General features: G+C 41.9%; 1 protein-coding gene across 7 annotated transcripts in view; it reads left to right on the forward strand.

Moving 5' to 3' along the window:
* Positions 1–19,554, forward strand: part of ANO4 (anoctamin 4) — a 459,956-nt gene that overhangs the window by 78,668 nt on the left and 361,734 nt on the right. The window contains exon 1 of one of the 7 annotated variants that reach the window (XM_055085260.1): positions 14,308–14,383. The exons of the other annotated variants lie outside the window; for them this stretch is intronic. The gene's annotated coding sequence lies outside the window, so the exon portion shown is untranslated. Of the gene's footprint in view, positions 1–14,307; positions 14,384–19,554 lie in introns of those variants that run through there. 7 annotated transcript variants of the gene reach the window in all.

Raw genomic sequence — 19,554 nt, forward strand, 5'->3', positions numbered from 1 at the left:
AAAACTACTAGAGCTTATCAATGAATTTGGTAAAGTTGCAGGATACAAAATTAATGCACAGAAATCTCTTGCATTACTATACACTAACAATGAAAGATCAGAAAGAGAAATTAAGGAAACACTCCCATTTACCATTGCGACAAAAAGAATAAAATACCTAGGAATAAACCTACCTAAGGAGACAAAAGACCTGTTTGCAGACAAATATAAGACACTGATGAAAGAAATCAAAGATGACACAAACAGATGGAGAGACATACCATATTCTTGGATTGGGAGAATCAATACTGTGAAAATGACTGTACTACCCAAAGCAATCTACAGATTCAATGCAATCCCTATCAAATTACCAATGACATTTTTCACAGAATTAGAACAAAAAATTTTAGTTTGTATGGAAGCATAAAAGACCCCAAATAGCCAAAGCAGTCTTTCCCCTTTTACTACAAAAAAATATAGCTCTCCCCTTCTGTAGCTCTCCCCTACTTTGCCCTATCCAAGATCAGCTGCTTATAGTTAAAGACCATGGATTCATCCTGGCATTTTCTAGTCTAGCCCTCCATTTTTTTTTTTTAAATCTTCTATTTGTCTTTTATGTCATAGCATTTCTCTGCTTCTCTTTCCTCTCTGCCCAGTCTGTAGTCACTTTCTCGAGTCACTTCTTTCTCTCATAGAGGCCGGGGTGCATGAAGAGCATAGGTTTTGGAGTCGGGCAGATCTGGGTTGGAATCTCGGCTCTGTCATCACCAGCTACGTGACTTTAAGCAGTGCTCATCTGTGCTGAGCTTCAGTTTTCGCATCTGTAAAATGGGGACAACATACCTCATTTATAAATCGTTGTAAGTATTAAAAGGACAATGTATATGTAGGGTATACTATGGTGACTGATATTTTGGACACTCTTCACTTTGTAGTTATAATGTGGCTGTTACCCAAGGTTTGCTGAGGCATCCTCTTTTCCTGTGAAGCAGTTAGTTCTCATTCTGTGCAGCAACTCCCAAATTTATGTCAAACTCACCCCAACCTCTAGACTCATATTTCTACCAATCTGCTAATCATCTTCACTGTGATGCCCCACGTAATCCAAGATTCAGCATTATTCAAGAAGTTCTCAGCCTGTGGTCACTTCCTTGGTTAATAGAATCTCAGTCCTTACAGTAGCTCTGAGGTTGGAGTTTCTCTCTCCTTCCTCACTTCTATCCAGCCAACCTGTGTATATTGAGCAGCTTATTAAGACCCATTTGCTGTGCTCTGTACTTAGGATGCAACAAAGAGCAAAATGAGTCCGTCTGAAGCATAAAGAGAAGGTCAAATTTAAGGAAATGTGATGGGTGCTAGGATGGTAAAGACCAGAGTGCAGTGAAGGTGCTCCAAAGGGCCCCTGCAGAGCTGGGATGAAGCAGTGGCCCAAGTTTAACTTTCTTCTCCCATCCCACCCCATTTCCAATAGATCCTGTAAATTCCATTAAATACTTTATTTCCATCCCTTTTCTATTCCCACTATAACTGTTTTGTTCTGGTCAAGTATTCCAGGCACATTAGTTCTGGCTGAAAACTCCTAGGAGTTTCCTAAATCTGTTTCTGATCCATCTATCTTGCCAATCCATCTCCTAAGCAGCTGCCTACGTTACTTCCTGAAGCACAAATCTGATCATCTCTCTCCGTTTCCTAAAAATCTGTATTGCCTATACCAATCAAGATTCAGTATGGAAAAGAGGCCGCTCTAGCTATTTTAATCAGGAAAGGATTGTCTGTGAAGGTTAGGGATTATAAAATCAGAGGAAGGTTAGTGGAACAGGCATGGGAAGAATGCACCAAGGGTCTGCCTCTCAGGCTGTACTAGAAGTCTGGCTCTAGCTATTATTTGTGGATCAGGAAGCCAACGGTGCTACTGCCTTTCCTCACCAGAAAGATGACAGGCCCTGGAATGGTGCTGCAGGAAAACCTCACATATCTGATCTTACTTGTCAAAGGGGGTTGGAGCCAAAAGGGGTCAGGAACACGGTCTTCATCTAATTTCCACCTTCTAAGTTTCATACAAGTGCATTGAACTAGTGGAATTGAATTCTGCTTCAGAGTCCTAGCTTCAAGGAGTGTGGTAAATAGATTTGGGTTTGCCAGCCTCTGTAAGGGAAGGGAGGCTAGAAGGAGTTGAGGAATCTAGGGTGAGCAAGGCACCCAGAGCATCTAAATTGTGGGTATCTGCATTGCCTGCAGCCAGTGCAACCTAACGTTCAAAGTGTGTGCAGTTTCATCACTGTTCTTCATGTTTTGTTTAACCCCTGTCTTCCATCATCTACAATGTCTGTCACTGGCAGGTGCTAAACAGATATTTTTTGCACGTATGAATGAACAAATGCATCCACTTCTGATGCAGTTCTCTTACCTTCTGGCCGTAACTTTAGCAGGAACAACTTTCCTGGCTGGTCCTAACTTCCTGCTGAAATCCTGCCCCCCACCCTTTTTTTTTTTCTGGGACCCAGGCAAGTCTTCCCTCCTCAGAGGGTCTTCTGAAATCCTCTGGAATCTTCCCACCCCATTTTCTTGTTGCTCCTGTCACCTCCATCCTAGAGCTTATCCTCTGCCAACGTCAGGTGTAGCTATGTATAGTTGACTCTTGAACAACGCAGGTTTGAACTGCGCAGGTCTACTTATACGTGGATATTTTTAAAAATAATACTACAGTGCTGTACAATCCGACGTTGCTTGAATCCTCTGATGGGGAACTGAGGGTACAGAGGAACCCTATGCAGAAGGCTGATTATGAATTATATACGGATTTTCAACTGTGAAGGAGGGTCAGCACACCAACCCCTGAGTTGTTCAAGGGTCAGCCGTCTTCATATTTTTTTACCTGCCATATTGTGAACTTCAGGGTAACAGTGACTGTTGCATTCATTGCTGTGGCAACACTGCCCCCCATGCTTACCTTCGGTTTTTCTCATCACTTTCTCCTTTCCTCTCCTTTTTCTCCAGAAATATCACCTCTAACTCTTCTTCTAATGACATTTCTTTCATTTTTGTTTTCCTGTAATTACAGGTGAAATTCGATGATTTGTAAGTATAGCTAAATCTCTGTTGCCGCTCTTCTCCTGTCCTTAACACCTGTGTACAGACCTGTGTGCTATTTTCTTAACACACTTTTTTTCTGTTTTAGTCCTAGGCAGTAATAAAATATAAACGTAAAAGGGGAGGAGTTTAGAAAAGAATTTTGTTTTCTCTCAGTGTGTTCGTGAAATTCACAGTATGTTCAATGTCCTGGTTTGCTAGGCCTTGACAATGGAGACTGTATCAGTGGAATATTCCAATCAATATAACATTCATAGTTGGGATCCTGAGTTGTCAAAACATGGCCATGCGATTTGTCTGAGCTTTTGTCACAGCGAATTTCTTAGAACTTCTCTTTGCTTTGTGTGGTTTATGGGGAATCCTCTTTCTTCCTCTTTAAGTCGTTTTTCTTCCAAACATATTTACTTAATAAGACAACTGAAATTCATAAAGACGACCTAGTTACCTAGTCTTCAGGAAAACTCTTTTTTCTCTTTTTATTTAAAACAATTAAAAAAAGAAAGAAAAAGTCTATTTAACAGTTTTAGGTTCCCAGCAAAATGGAGCAGAAATTACAGAGTTCCTGTATATTCTTCCCCCACCCCCACTGGTATATTAGTTACAATTGATGAACCTACTTTGACCTCATCCAAAGTCCAGAGTTTCCATTAGGGACCACTCTTGGTGGTGTACAGTCTATGGTTTTGGACAAAGGTATGATATCCGTATCTGTTACAGGATCATACAGAATAGTTTCACTGCCCTAAAAGTCCTCGGTGCTTTCTCTTCATCCCCCGCTTCCCATTGAACCCCTGGTAACCACTGATCTTTTTATTGTCTCCATAGTTTTGCCTTTTCCGGAATGTCATGTAGTTGGAATCATACACTATGTAGCCGTTCAGAAAGTAAACACCACAATAAAGGGAGACACACAATTTTTTTTGGTTTCGTAGTCCGTATAAAGGTTATGTTTACACTCTACTGGAGTCTATTAAGTGTGCAACAGTGTCATCTCTAAAATGTGCATGCCTTAATTACACTTACTGCTAAAAAATGCTCCTCTTCATTGACAAGGTTGCCACAAATCTTCAATTTGTAAAACACAAACTGTATGTGCCGTACCTGTGAAGTACAGTAAAGTGAAGTACAATAAAATGAGATATGCCTGTATTCATTTAAGGTTCTTTCATGGCTTGATAGCTCATTTTTTTTTTAGTGATGAACAGTATTCCATTTCTGAATGTACCAGTTTGTCCCTTCACCCATCGAGGGACATTTTCGTTGCTCCCAGGTTTTGGCAATTATGAATGAAACTGCTGTAAATATCCATGTGCAGGTTTTGGTGTGGATATAGGCTTCTAACTCATTTGGGTAAACACCAGGGAGTACGGTTACTGGATCGTATGGTAAGAGTATAAGAGTGTGTTTAGTTTTGTAAGAAACCAGTTAACTGTCTTCCAGAGTGGCTGTACCATTCTGCATTCCCACCAGCAATACAGACTTATTTTTGTTGGAGGTTCAAGGGATTTCTTAAAAATTCATAAAAGGAAACATCCATCCCTACAAAGTTGTAGAATGGTCAGTACATGGCCTAGTTTCAGTTTACGAAAATATGAGCATGTCACAGTCCTATAAAATGCTCGTTCTGCTTTCTCCTCTCAGCTCAAATAATAGAACTCAAAACTGGTTGCAGAGAAATGAGGAGAAATGGTATAAAAAGCAGACTAGATGATCATATCTGTAGCACTGATATTATAGCTCATTCTTGATTTGCTACTTGTGGATCCACAATACTGGGAGGAATGGGGGATGCAGGTGTTCTTCTGCCCTGCCCCCCAGCTGACTTAGCCAGGTGTCTGCAATCTCCTGAGTGGGTTTCCTTGCTGACGTGGACGTCCCCCATTCAGCCACACTAAGGGGAGATGAGTTCTTTAGTGCTGATGGCAACTGCAGCTATTGGCAGAAGGGTGTTATTCCAGTTCTTTGGCTGCATTATAGCTGATTTCCTGTGAGGGAAGGGGTGAAGAAATGGAATAATCCTCTGGCTGGTGTGGAGGGTCCATTGCAAGCCCCAGGTCTTGGCCTACTTCATCAAACCAGAGCCCTTCTTGTAAGGGTGCCTGTGTGTTGGGTGGGGCACTGGGCTTCTAAGAAACATCAGCAACCCTAGTCTCGACACTCGGGCAGACAGGGCTCTTTCCCCTCCAAACTTAAATGCTAGTGAAATCTCTCAAAGAAGCCCCTCCTGCCTAAGAGAATCAATAACCTTTCCTCTGACTGACAATTCAAAGTAGAAGGGATGTTTGGAATGCTTTATTATCCCCAAGATGCCCCAATTAGGTGAGTTACCATTAAGAGCCAGGAGTTCCAGAGGTTGAATCTTTGGAGTAAATTAATGCCTGTGGTGTTTTATAATTTCAAGAAGGAGAATTTTTATATTAAACTTAAAAAAGAAATGAGCTAATTAGAAATCAGCTCAGAGGGATTTTTAAATTCTTTGAACTGAAGGGGGTTTTGGCCCATAGTATTCAAACAATTCCACAAATATGCACTGAGTATCCATCGATGCCAGGCATTGCAATAAGCAGAGAGGTTAGAAAGATAGGTAAGATACTCTTCATCTCTCAGGGAACAGTCTAGTAAGAGCATCAGACATACACGGAAGCTGTCTTTCTATAACCATTTATGTGAGTGTCTCCAGGGAGGGTGCCTCTCTGGGGATGCAAAGATGAATAAAACTCAGAACTAGGACTTTCCTGAAGGAATCAGATAATAAGACGTTATAATACTGTGTGATCCGTGCCATAACTTGAGGATGATGAACTCTATTAGAGGGTAGGGAGTGAGTGTCAGGAAATGCCTGGAAGAGGAGGGAGAGGCTTGGTCTAGGTCTTGGAGAATAAGTAAGAGTTGAGGAGGAAGGGGGCTGGGCTGAGAAATTCTTAGCAATGGGAAAAGCTTGTGCCAGGACCCTGACATTTTAAACAGCTTGGTGAATTCTGGAACTGAGTATTAGGGCATGGGTACATGGGAAGATGCAAGTGGGGAGTGATAGAGGAGGAAAGGTTGAAGAGGCATGGGGGGCTCTCATGTGATAAAGGAAGGGGTGCACTTCATCCTGCACATGGTGATGAAGCAGAGAAGAGGTTTCAGTGGGAGAGGGCAGGCTGGTGTTTTTACTTAAAGATCCTCAAGTGGCTGCAAAGGATGCATTGGACAGAGGGAGATGCAAGGCAGGGAGACTGCTTCTGGGACTATCACATTAGCTGCAGGGAGAATTTGTAGCTAGGCTAGGGTAGTGGCAGTGGGAAGATGATGGAGGAAAGCAGTGTTCGGGAGGTGATATGGACAAGGTGAGTCAAGCAAGGATGACGCTGAGATTTCTAGGTACCCTATAAAGTGGCCAGAATAGTCTTGCACGTAAGAGTTCAATAAATGTTATTTTCCTTGGGCAACAGAGTAGATAGTGATGCTCTTAAGTGGAGAAAAGGAAAGCTAGAGGAAGATTTGGGAGATAAAAGATGTATTTGGTATTGGGTCTAGGATGTTTGTTCCTTTAAAACAAAACAAAACAAAACAAAACCTACCTGCTTCCTGTTTCCTGCCAATGACAAATTCATATGCTTCTTTGATAGACTGGCATATTATTGCTAATTAAAAATACTCTAATGGAAAACTATGTCCTTCCAGATGACCATTGGAAAATATCCTTCATATATTACGCATGATTGCCATGGATATTTATTTATTAGGCCTCCTCTTGGGCCAGGCTAATCAGAAACAGGGATGATGTGGTCAGGCTTGGGAGGATTTCTGTATTTTGCCTTTCCAGACAGCTTCTTGGGAGGAGAGAGAAATTGTCTAGATTCCTGGGCTTCTGATATTCCGAAACCATTTGTTCTAGTTGATGCTTCAGAAACCAAAGACCTTGTCAATTTCTTCTTGGGATCAGCTTGGACCAGAGCAATTTTAACATAAAATAAAGGAAGGAGAATGTGAAATAAGGATCCAGTAAACCTCCTGATTTATAAAATAATTTAACATTTTTTGCTCAGTGTTTCAGTTCCAGTTACACAAGTGAGGATCCGCCTGCTGATTTTGGTAGTGCCGATTTCTAATAGAGACAGGCGTTGCATATTACTGGTAGGTACCCCTTGTCCCTGGATAGTGTTTTAATGCCTGTTAATGAGTGTGACACATTATTAAATGCCTATAATAAACTTGAACATTGTGGTACTGCCCTGAATACCATATTAAGTGACCTCAAAGATTTCATTCCCCTTCAAGAGTCAAGATAATTGGAATTTTGTCTAGATGTAGAGAAACTTGAACAGTTGTACAAACATTGGTCATGCTGTAAATATTCAAGAAATGGATGCTGAGTGTATATTATGTTCTGGACACTCTGTTAGGCTCTGGGGACAGAATGAGAAGCACAAGAACAGTGCTTGCTGGAGAGGAGCATATGTTACATTGCAGAGGACAAATAGGCAATCAAATAAATAAGATGGAGGTAAATGTTGCAAGAAGAGTGAAGAGTCATGTGCTGAGAAAATGATTGACAGGGTCAAGGAAGCCTTGCTAAGGAGCCATGCCGGGATCTAAGGAAAAGGATGGGGCAGAGGAAACACGTACACAGTCCCTGGGGTGGGAATGAGCTCTGCAAGTTTGAGAGACAGAAAGAGGGCAATGGTTGGGGTGTATGCAGATATTGTAGAGTGAGGGAGAAATGGCTACCTTGTTCCAACCAGTCACAGAAGGCTTATTAGAGACTTAGAAATGAAATAGATGTATATTTACTACATATAGATATATACGCCACCTAACGAGGTAGGTGTTGTCACTCCTGTTTCCTAGATGAGGGAACTGGGTGTCCGAGACCAGATCTACAGAGCCAGGGCCCGAGTCAGGGCTGTCTGACTCTTCCACTGCACCCTAACTGCAGATCCACAGAATCGGAGCAAGGCACTTGGAGTGATTAAGTGCTGAGTCATTGGCCCCCTAGGCTGGCTTCCCTGTGATACCTGGGCTTTGGGATATTAACAACAATGATCAAACAATGATGACAGCAGTGGCAATAACTATACCTACTATCACATGCTTTATAGTTCGTAAGTACTTTACTGTGCAGTTCCTTATTTGTGGCTCAGAAGAACCCTCAAAGGTAAGCAGGACATGTTTTATTCTTCTTTAGGTTAAGAGGTGACCTGAGGTGACATGGGACAGGGCTGGGACTTGGCTCTTCTGATTCTAATCCAGGGCCCTTTCCTTAAACCACAGAAACCTCTGATTAAGGAGGAGATAAATATGGCTCATAAGCTTGTAGTCCTTCAGACTTCCAGAAAACAAATATGTACTTTTTTTTCAAAGCACTTTTGACTGTGAAGACGAGGCATAAAAGATGGACTCACTCTCATGAGTTTATTGAGCTTCTCTTGTGTGCCAGACACTGGGATTGCCAAAGGATCCCAATAAAATAAGTTGAAAGGTACTAATTTAGCACAGTGTTACTTGCCCTATGATGCAAGACTAGGAAAAATGCTATGGAAATACAGAGGAAGAAGTAATTAAGTCACTTTTAGGAATTTGGGGAAGACCTCATCAAGAAGATGACAGTAAACTAGGCCTTGAAGGATGAATATTAGGGTTTCTCCGGGGAGAGAAGCAAGGAAGGTTATTCTAGGAAAAACAGATAAGAATACTATAATAAAAGAGTATGATGGCTCTGAGGAATAGTAAGTAATCAGGTATATCTGCAGCATGGAATATAAAGGATATCATAGTGGGAAAGGAGGCTGGTAGACTGAGGTCTGATTGCAGAGGGCCTTGAATGCCAGGCTCAGGTGGTGCTGTATTTGGCTTGACCATCCCAAGTTTACTAGCAAGGGGATGACATGATTCTATTTTCTTTGTCTTAGAAAGCAAGTGCTATTGGCAAAGGGAGATGGGACTGGAACAGAGGAAAGGTTAGAAACTATTGTAGTAGTGAAGGAGAAAGAATGAAGCCCTGAATTGGTTGTAATCCCTAATTACTGTTGAGAGGAAATGTGACACTGGGACTGAAGGACTGATTGGATATGAAGACACACTGATTGGATTTTGGACATACACACGAGTGTTACATTTGTACACATACATACGCTCTTTATTTTGGCCTCCCTAGACTCAGCCCAGTTCTTCCTGACTCTTCCAGGCAGCCATTGATTTATTTTTTTTCATCCTCAAAAAAGGAGAAAATGTTATAGGTCTGTGATCTTATAGATCCTTTCTGTATGATTTGATCTTTGATCCCATAGGAGTCTTCTGGCTGAGAAATGCTGAATGCAGTCAAATTTTTGAAGAGTTGGAGGCGATGATAATATTTATGTCCTGCAGATTACTTACCTTTTATGTATTTGGAACTGTTGTTGCATATTTGAAAGCTCTCCTACTAAGCACTTTAGGGAAATCATTCTCAGCCAGTGACCTCTAGTAGGGAAACATTAGCAGAGCAACCTATTCTGTTTCTGGCCTCCTGCTGAATGCTGAAGGAGAATTTAAGTATTAGATAAAGGACTATAATATTTATGTCAGATCCCACACGTTTCTAAAATATTCTTTCCTTCTACTTTTTTATTAATTGAGGACTACTCATCCTGGCTTTAAAATGTAATGTGGGGTCAGAGTTAGAAAAAAAAAGTCAACAAATACAGATTGCTTGCTCTTTAAATTATAAGCATCAAGAATTTATTTCTGTTGCAAAGTAGGGTTACATTTAATCTCTGAGGTAAAATGGGTTTTTCTGCTTTAGCTTGGATTCATTTCATTCCTATTTCACCCAAATTCATGTAACACTGTGGGAAGGGTCCCAAAATAATCTCTACATTCAGTCAAAAACATCTGCAGGGGAGTCTTCCATGTTCAGATCAATGTTTCCATGAAAGAGAAGCAGCATTTTGAGGCTATTCCAGTGGTTCATATACTGGCATTGCTACCTGGGAAAGCTTTCAACGCCCTGCACCCCAGTTACTTCAGTGAAGATGATACTCATGTCCTGTGAGTGTTGTGAAGACTAAAAGAGGTGTGAAGCCACTGAAATTAAGTCTGGCACAGATGAGGGTTCAGTAAATATTAGCTCCTTTAGACACCAGTTTATAGAAGTTAGGCAAAAGAGACGCAGGCTTTTTCCTTTAGGGAGATTATAACTTAGTTTTCAAAACCATTGATTGGCAGAATGTTGTTTAAAATTCCTTCTGTTCCATTGATCTGTGCGTCTGTACCACAGATGCCAGTGCCATAGTGTTTTGATTACTGTAGCTTTGAAGTATAGTCTAAAAGTCAGGGAACGTGATACCACCAGCTGTGTTCTTCTTTCTCAGGATTACTTTGGCTATTCAAGGACTTTTGTGTTTCCGTACAAATTTTAGAGTTGTTGTAGTTCTGTGAAAAATGTCTTTGGTATTTTGATAGGGATTGCATTGAATCTGTAGATGGCCTGGGTGTTATGCTTAGTGAAATAAGCCAGACAGAGCGAGACAAAAATACTGTATGTTGGGGCTTCCCTGGTGGCGCAGTGGTTGAGAGTGCCTGCTGATGCAGGGGGACACGGGTTTGTGCCCTGGTCCAGGAAGATCCCACATGCCGTGGAGTGGCTGGGCCCATGAGCCATAGCCGCTGAGGCTGCGCATCCGGAGCCTGTACTCCGCAATGGGAGAGGCCACAGCAGTGAGAGGCCCGCGTACTGCAAAAAATAAAAATAAAACAAAATAAAAATAAAAAATACTGTGTGTTATCACTTATACGTAGAATGTAAAAAATGAAATGAATGAATATAACAAAACAGAAACAGACTCACAGATATAGAGAATAAACTAGTAGTTACCAGTGAGGAGAGGAGCAAGATAGGGGTAGGAGATTAAGAGGTGCAAACTCCTGTGTAAAAAATAAGCTACAAGGATATATTGTAGAGCAAAGGGAACATAGCCAATATTTATAACGTTAAATGGAGTATAATCTACAAAAGTTTTGGTTTTTTAAAAAAATTTTTATTTATTTATGGCTGTGTTGGGTCTTCATTGCTGTGCACAGGCTCTCTCTGGTTGCGGGGAGCGGGGGCTACTCTTCTTTGTGGTGCAGGGGCTTCTCATTGCAGTGGCTTCTCTTGTTGCGGAGCATGGGCTTCAGTGGTTGTGGCTCACGGGCTCTAGAGCACAGGCTCAGTAGTTGTGGCGCCCGGGCTTAGTTGCTTTGTGGCATGTGGATCTTCCCCGACCAGGGCTCAAACCCGTGTCCCCTGCATTGGCAGGCAGATTCTTAACGACTGTGCCACCAGGGAAGCCCTCTACAAAAGTTTTGAATCACTGTTGTACAACTGAAACTAAGAGAATATTGTAAATCAATTATAACTCAATAAAAAAGAAAATTCTTGATTCTCATGCCTCCTGTTAAGTGTCTGATGTCAAAAATGGAATTACACAGCCATTTATCTCCTTGGTGATCTAGAAAATAGGTATGTTTTTACCTTTTCTCTTCGGGCAGGTTACAGAGTAGAATCCATTTTCAGTGTTGAAAGACTGAGCTTTAAGAATCCTTGGCTTTCAGACTTATACAGCTCTGTCAGCATGCTATTCAGAAGCAAATTTCCTGAAAGAGCTATCTTTTTTTCTTTTTCAAACAAATGACAGGTGTAGGTACATAATTCAAATTACCTTGTAGTCTTTAAAAAAAAAAAAAAGGCATTAAATCATATTGTTGTAGAATTTTAGCCAGATTCTCTTGACCATTGAAATGGCCATCTAACAAATATTTTAGTACTGTTGTTACTCCAGTGAGCAAGATATAGTCCCTGAAATTGTCCATGTTTAATTGACTTGGGTAAATATTTTGCGACTTAAAAAATTAATTGTTGCTGCCTGAAATGGGAGGTATTTCTTTATTTTGAGGAGGGAGGAGTGAAGTGGCCAAATTTTAAAAATTAATTGCATTTCAGCAAGTGACTGGAATACTTGTTTTCATTGACCCGATTGTTATATAGATATGCAATTATTTAATCAACTAAGTAATTTGTACTTCTGTAGTTTTATCATTTTCATGCTGAATTATAACCCTATGTATTCAAGGTATTGAACCTGTTCCATTAACAGTACTAATCTCAATTACTTTGGGAGCTTTAAATGCTATTCCCTTATTAAATATATTCTTTGTTATGCTGCCCATGTTTTTGCAGCATCAGAAACTATTGATGCTGATAAAAGCAAACATTCAGTTAAAAAACCTTTTCATGTTTTAATTAATTAAAAAAATAAATTGTGCATTTATATTTCTCAAATGGTTTTGCTTATGGAAAACACCTTATAGGGCTAATTTAGAACTTTGAGTCCAAAATCCAACTTCATGGCTTGGTTTTATCTGAGGGACATTAAAATAGTAGAACATTTTCTGTCTTGGCAAGATCTGCAGTGTTGAAATTTTGAAAAGAAGATTTAATTTTGTCCATGAAACTATAAACTTCTTGAAGGCAGGGCCTTACCCCTTTTATTTCTGTGCTACCAGCACATGGTCGGCTGTGGTTAAAGGTTTGCTGATTGGAGTTGAACTGAAGTGCATAACACAACAGAATTTGAGACTCAATCTTCCAGGTCTTCCTTGTTTAATATACATAGGATGAGCCTGACAAAACCGTCCTTTTTTCATTCCAAAAATTTCATTTTATTCTGTTCATCTTTGATGTGGAACATTTTTACGGCCTCCTGCTCCAACTCATTTGGGTAGTGAGTTAACTTCTTCCTTGGAAGTTAGCCCTTCCTTTTACTTCGCAGTATTCAGGCTTCCCAAAGTTGGCTTGCCTCTGGGTAGAGATTGCTGCAAAATTTCCAAATGATCCTTCAACATGTAGGTTAAAGCAGAACTAAAATTAAGGACTCTATCATGTAAGCCACCTGAAAAATAAACAAACCCAGGGACATTTGTGTCTTCCTATTAACTCTTGGCTAGCACAAGGAGTTAATATTTCTTGCAAAGATAAAAAGATGACCCAAGACAATCTCCCCAGGGTAAACAGTTCTGAAGTTTTACTGTGAAATCCAATTCAACTGGCATTTAACTCTAGAACCTACTCCCGTATTTAATTTAATCATCACAGCCAAAACCAAATTAATACATACATACTGAGGTTACAGGTTCAATATTAAAATAGAATGGGGAGAAAGGCAGGCAGGAAAAGTATAATATTCTCTGCTTAGTCACTACTAAAGAATTTGCTCTTTTGCCTCTTTCATTAGTCTAGCTCAGAGTTTTTCAAACTTCAGCGTGCCTGTGAATTATTATACAGGGATTTTGACCCAAATCCACATATTCTGTCTTATGGGTGATATAAGAAACCTCAAAAACAAATGTTACTATCTTTATAAACTGTCTCTAACAAGGACTTCTATACATATACTATACAAGAAAATATACCGAAACTGAGAGACAGATTTCAGAGAGACCTTTACCCCTTTTCTGTCTAAATGTCTCACCTGTGAAACAGGGATCGCGCTCCCTGGTATTTCATCCTGTGCCTTGGGCATAAAGCAGCCCACGTCCAAAGTGTCATTATTGTACTCGTGGTGACCTCTCTGCGCACATCATCAGGGCTGTCTGGTCTGTGAAATGCCATTAGATATCATTTAGGATGGGTTTCAAGTCCGGCTTCTTGCAGAGATGCGGTGGGATGCTTAGGAAACTTCCTGAGTGGTTGGTGTAACTATGGGGCTTTGGGTCTTATGTTTAATAACAAAGCAAATATTATCAGCAACTGGGCAGAGGAGGGTAAGATGCCAATCCTCCCAAACTCCGGTGGAGGCAGGGGGCTGTCCTGCCTCTCTGAGAACCGGCTGTCATCTGCGGCTCTCTTGTCACACTGACACGGCCCCCTGGCTGGGCTGATTGGTCGCTGGCAATAACTGATAGCGAATACTGATATTCTCGCTGGCAGTTCCTCACACTCCAAAGAGCCTCCTTTCCACCCCTCTTCTCACCTTCCCGACCCCTGCCTGGTGCCCAGCCTCCCCCAATGATGCTGCCCCTTCCCCCGGGGGGAGGAGAGCCCTGGGCGTGATGCTCTGAAATCCACCAGGCTGCTTGCGTTCAGGCTTGCTGGGAGAGTCCTGTTCCCGACTTCTCAGGGTTTTCACAGCACAAACAACTGCATGCGGGCCCGAGGGGAGGCTGAGAAGGACTTGTGCGTGTTGGTTTTACCGTCTTTCACCACTTTGTTGGCTTCATCCCGTGTCTGGAGCTCCGCGGTGGATTTCTTTCTGCCTACGACACTGAGGAAGGATCCCTTCTCCTTCTGTTGACTCTTTCTATTTTTATGGTAAGTGCTTGCATTCAATGAGCAGCCCTGCTGCAGTGAAGTGAACGCTAGCTCTCTTCCCAGCTAAGCTTAGTGACCTTCTCTCCGCGTTTCTCCTGTTTTCCTGGATCCACGTCTGGGGTGATCCAGCTAACGAAAATGCCGGGGGGCCATGTGTCTGGATCGTTTGTCTTTTTATTTTATTTTATTGTTTCCATAAACCTGAGCTCCTCGCCTGTGATGGAAACATAAGCGCTCTCTCTTTGTCCTTGGAGCGGCAGGCAGGGAAATGTGTGCACGATGGTAAACTGCAGCAGTGTGCAGGTGATCTGTGGAGGGTGACTGACAAATTTGGGCAAGATGAATCCTCGGCGTGCTAAGGTGCACTTCTCAGAATCCGGAAGGGCCGGGCTGATCGGCCCACCTAGCAAACTATTTCATCTTTCCCGGTGAGGACGGCACGCGTGTGAGTTATGTCGGAGCCGGCTGTGGGCAGTGGCGCCTTAAAGCACCTGCCTGTGGGTCCAGAATGGCCCTGTATCTTTCTTGGGGGCTTTACAACTTGGGCAGTAGCGTTCGTGGCTGCGGGAGGAACCCTGCGCTGGCTGGCAGAGTAGACTGCATGACCTCATTGCTTCTTTCCCTTTGGAATCTCAGGGTGCCTGTTCTGCAAACTGTGTCTTCCATCCTCTTCAGAGGGTGGTAGGGCAGCGATGGAGAGGCACGTTTCTGAGTTGACAACGTAGTTTCAATCCTCCTTCTGGGGGATAAAAGGCTTTGAGACTGTTGGAATGGTTAGGCTTTCCTAAGAGGTAATAAGCAGGTTTCAGAGGAAGAACATGCATGTTGCGGTGACATCAGGCAGACTGTTCCAGGGCATTCACTCTTCGACTAGTGTTCTAATTTTTCTCCTGGTCTCCCGAGGCGTGCTGCAGAGAGCACCACGATTCAATTACTGGCTGCCCCTTGAAGCCCAAAGGAAACAAATCAAGAACATTTTAGTATAGTTCTCACTGTGGAACCTGGGGTTGAAGGGGAGTCTCTTCTCACAGGGAGATGTCTTTATTTTCCTTTTCCTTTTTTATTTTTTTATTTTGGTAGCAGGTGTGTTGGATTATTTTGGTCAACGTAGCATTCTAAAGAATAAGCTTCACAGTTCTAATTCCGCTTGGTTATTTTCCGGTCTTGGACTGGAGATGGATTATTTTATTTGATTTTGTGTGGATTTTCCAGTTGTGGTCCATTTAACTCCAGGGAGGGTAAAATGTGGAGTGAAATTTCTGGTCTTTCTCCCTGTTGATTGGGAGTTTGGAATGTAAAGTTCCTTAACTGTCTTGCTCTTTCTCACCACTTTTGTTTCCACTGTCTGTGTGGATTTTTCTCAAAATAGTGGTGATGACATCAGGCATATGCTTTTATCCTGTTCCCTGGGTCCAAAGTAGATAATTTGGTAGTTTTGGGTGGAGGGTTCTTTAAATACATGAAAGAGTACATTAAAACAAAGAGCAAGAAGTGTAGATGTTTACATTATCACCCAGCTTCAGAGGGAAACCAGCAAATAGTTTAACAACAACAGCAACAACCAAAAATTAGGATCCTGTATATTGTAAACTCTGAGTCATTAAATAATGTCTGAAGTACTTTCATCATTGTTTGGATTAGCTGTTCTAATATCGACACTTCCCTACACTCAGTTATGGCTGGGAGCAGTGTTGTCATTTGACTGGCTGACTTCTCTGCTTCCTTTGATTCCAATGTTTAGTTGTTTACTTTCATTTCTACTGGTGTTTTCTTTGCTTAATTTTTTTCCTCCAATCGCAAGGATTTTTATCAGGTGCTTGGCAACTCAACTTGACGAATTCTTCAAGATGGAAACAGAGTCAGCTTGGGTGTCATGGAAATAGACTCCGCATTTCACGCTGCAGGCCATTTCAGATGCCTTTAGAAAATATTTTGTTTTAATTAGTAGCAACTTTAGCTTTGAGAGAGGAAATTCAGTGGGCTTCCTTTATTTTACTGAAGAGAATATTCACCCATGCAATCAGAATTGTATATATGCAAGCATATACACAAATGTACTGTTTACTAGTGTCTGTTAAGTGTACATATTTTCAGTAGTTGTAGCGTGCTCATTTAGAGAGGAGGAGAAAAATTTGAGATACTGCTTTGCATTCTCTAGCTTTTTTTTTTTTTTTTTTTTTTCCTCTTGGTAGGGATTTCCCCTCCACCCTGCTCCAGATAACCACCTTTGGGAATTTCTTTGAATTGGGACAGTGCATTCTTTAGCGTTTGCTTGTCTCACAACATGGTGTCAGGTTAATTCCTTTGTAGAGTCTCTGAAGGCAGCATACACAATCACTGCAGAAAATATCCGTAAAAGCTGTGCTGAGTGGAGCCAGTAACTCTTAGCCTCTTGATGTGATGAAGTCACTGCAACATTTTTTGCGTTTTGTGTGTGTGTGTTTATTTAGCTGCTGTGCCTTGTAACCAATTTTGCTTGCAACCCTAGCAAGTTGTACTTATTTGAAATGGGTCTAGAAATACCTAGATAGGTGTAGATGCAGTTACTCATTTTTCACATTTCTTTTTTTTTTAAATTTTTGGCTGTGTTGGGTCTTCATTGCTGTGCACGGGCTTTCTCTAGTTGCGGCGACTGGGGGCTATGCTTCATTCCTGTGCGTGGGCTTCTCATCGCGGTGGCTTCTCTTGTTGCAGAGCACAGGCTCTAGGCGCACGGGCTTCAGTAGTTGTGGCACGTGGGCTCAGTAGTTGTGGCGCACAGACTAAGTTGCTCTGTGGCATGTGGGATCTTCCTGGACCAGGCATCGAACCCATGTCCCCTGCATTGGCAGGCGGATTCTTAACCATTGCACCACCAGGAAAGTCCCTTTTCACATTTCTTAATTACAGCTATCATTAAAACAGTGTTTTTACTGTTTCTTTTGATGGTATTCTATTCAATAATTTGAAACCTGTAGTTTATATTCTGAATCAGTATTCAGAATTCTCCATTATCTTCCTTTCTACTTTTTCCCAGTTCTGCTTTATTTATATTTCTATGCATGACTAGGCATTCGGGTACACATATAAACTCAGTGAAGATCGTTGGATTAATCAAGAGTTGGTTAACACCTTCTCTTTTTTTTAATTTTTATAAATTTATTTTATTTTTGGCTGCGTTGGGTCTTCGTTGCTGTGCGTGGGCTTTCTCTAGTTGCGGCGAGCGGGGGCTACTCCTTGTTGCGGTGCGCAGGCTTCTCATTGTGGTGGCTTCTTTTGCTGCAGAGCATGGGCTCTAGGCACGCGGGCTTCAGTAGTGGTGGCGCACGGTCTCAGTAGTTGTGGCGCACGGGCTTAGTTGCTCTGCGGCATGTGGGATCCTCCCAGACCAGGGCTCGAACCTGTGTCCCCTGCATTGGCAGGCGGATTCTTAACCGCCGTGCCACCAGGGAAGTCCCAACATCTTCTCTTTTAGTAACCAAAACTCTAGTGCTCAACCTGTAATCATGTAACTGAGAGAAGAAATTGTCCCTGTTAATATAAATATAACCTCATGTGTCTGCAGGCATTCTTCTCGTTGAAACTATCTTCCATAGTTGATTACCAGGACCAGGAATAGAATCAGTTTTGCATTTTAATTAATGACATTCCAGATTTGTCTAGGTTGGACTGACCTGAAATCTTGCAATGTTTACTATTTAAAAGGTCTTCCTGTAAAGAGGGGGAGTTTATGGATGATACAAAATGAAACCACTTGATTATGTGATACAGCCTTTCTTTGGCAGTTGAATGAACCATATCATTAAAGATGTTGGCTGAATTTTCCTGTGGCTTTTTACAATATAATTAAGGTGATATATTCCCTGTACCACCTCTCCATGAGCCTTTTTTTTCACAGAGTAAAAAGAACATACACCTCCCCCATAAAGCTGCTTAGAGGGAGAACCATTCTTTAACTGAGATTCAAAACCACTTCCAACACCAGCTATGGTGATCTACTTTGAAAGGAACTTGCTATTCAATTGGCAACTCAGACAGATTGTATAAAAGAGGAGAAATTCTTCATGAGCTGTTGAAGACTGCGTGTTTGAAATGCGTCTCCCTACAGAATTCATTTAGGACTGTAGTCACTAGACCAGCTTCGCGGAAAAAATCATGTCCTTAGGAGCATAATAATCTACCCAGACTGTCATAAATGTTTATGTGCAAGTTATATCTCTTGGGTGGTAAAGGGAGTTGGCAGAATTTTGGAGGAGAATCAAATCACAGCCCCAAAATAACGTAAGACGAAAGGGGAAAATTCCTCCCTATACTTAGCATTTAATTCTCCAGTCAGGCTGTTGGCCCTTAAGTCTGAAGAGCCAAGAAATTGTTAAAAACACATAATGACAGATTTTGTGGGCCTGTTCTGTAATAGAAGTCTTTGACCCTTAATTAGGCATCTGCTGAGTGACCTTTTGGCTTGCAGCCATTCTTATAAGAAGCAGACATATTGTAATACAGCAGGAATTCACTTACATTTTTCCTGTTGGTCTCCCCCTGGAGACCTCCTGTGATTGTCGGAGGGAATGAGTGTCTGGAGGCCACGGCCAGTCACAGCAGGATGTCTTCAGGACCCCTGGTGCCAGCGTGGCCCCAGCCACTAACTGGCTCTCAGATTCAAAGTCATGTCTGCTACATTGGGCTTGATGGGCCAGATAATCTGAGGGCTCCCCCAACCACGAAAAATCGTGAACTGTTGGTCCAGCTCTGTCTTTTTACTAGATGGGTAATTTCTAAGGCAATTGATCTAGATGAGACATTCCTAGCGGGGATGGGCTATACCTTCCCTTGGTTTACAAAGCCCCCAGCACTACGACAGTGACGTGAGTAGCAGCGTTACTCAGAAACATGTGATAATGGTGATCCTTCCTGAACAGGGCTCATCTGTGTATGATGACGACCTGCTGGCCCTGGGACATCTTGAAATACCTCTTCTTATCCAAAGGGACCTTGAGGAGTATCTTACCTACCCCCTCGTTTCAGAGATAAGAAAGCTAAGGTCCAGGGAAGTTAAGTCACTTCCTCAAGAAAGTGATCTGGTTAGCACCTGGACAAGACAGTTGAGTGCAATGTGCATGGATTTTTTTTTTTTTTTTTTTTTTTTTTTTTTTTTCGGGACGCGGCCCTCTCACCGGGGGGCCCCTCCCCGG

This window comes from Physeter macrocephalus, chromosome 6 (genome assembly GCF_002837175.3).
Source record: "Physeter macrocephalus isolate SW-GA chromosome 6, ASM283717v5, whole genome shotgun sequence".
NCBI classification, from domain to species: domain Eukaryota; kingdom Metazoa; phylum Chordata; class Mammalia; order Artiodactyla; family Physeteridae; genus Physeter; species Physeter macrocephalus.